Here is a 483-nt window from a genome sequence, read left to right as displayed (position 1 = left end):
TACTTCCTTATGTGTGACACTTACTAATCCAGGGGTAAAATTTTCTGTAAGAACTTTATGAGTAAACTTTATGAATAACATCACCCCAAACGGTGAGTAGGATAATGTTCATATAGGCATCGGAGCTTGCAACCAGAGACTCAACTCACGCCTGCTGTGCCTGAAACAAAGGCTAACTACTCTGAGTTCTGCCTTCGAGGATTCCAGAGGAAACTAAGCCTGCTGACTGGCATGTCTGCAGCCGGAGAACATCTGCTGCTGTTGACCTCCTCCCCCACCGCGGACTGCACCTCTGGCCACTCCCCAGAGTAGAGACCTGCAGGATACCCTGAGCCGTCACCCTTGGGAGTGGGCACGCCCAGCAGCCCAACTTCCCTCTGACTTCCCCTTTGATTCTGTTCAGACTTTTCCTGAATCCTCCTGCATTGCTTGTGTTATTCAAATGTCATTGTAACCTAGAGATTCAGTTTTGCTTTCTTGTAT

The 483-nt window shown here is 48.2% G+C and overlaps 1 protein-coding gene across 1 annotated transcript in view; it reads left to right on the top strand.

Annotated features, from left to right (window-relative positions):
• Cngb3 (cyclic nucleotide gated channel subunit beta 3) overlaps window positions 1–483 on the top strand; it is a 214879-nt gene that overhangs the window by 85450 nt on the left and 128946 nt on the right.

This window comes from Mastomys coucha, unplaced genomic scaffold (genome assembly GCF_008632895.1).
Source record: "Mastomys coucha isolate ucsf_1 unplaced genomic scaffold, UCSF_Mcou_1 pScaffold14, whole genome shotgun sequence".
Classification (NCBI taxonomy): Eukaryota; Metazoa; Chordata; class Mammalia; order Rodentia; family Muridae; genus Mastomys; species Mastomys coucha.
Note: the sequence above shows the minus strand (reverse complement) of the source record. Positions and strands in the feature narration are given on the sequence as shown.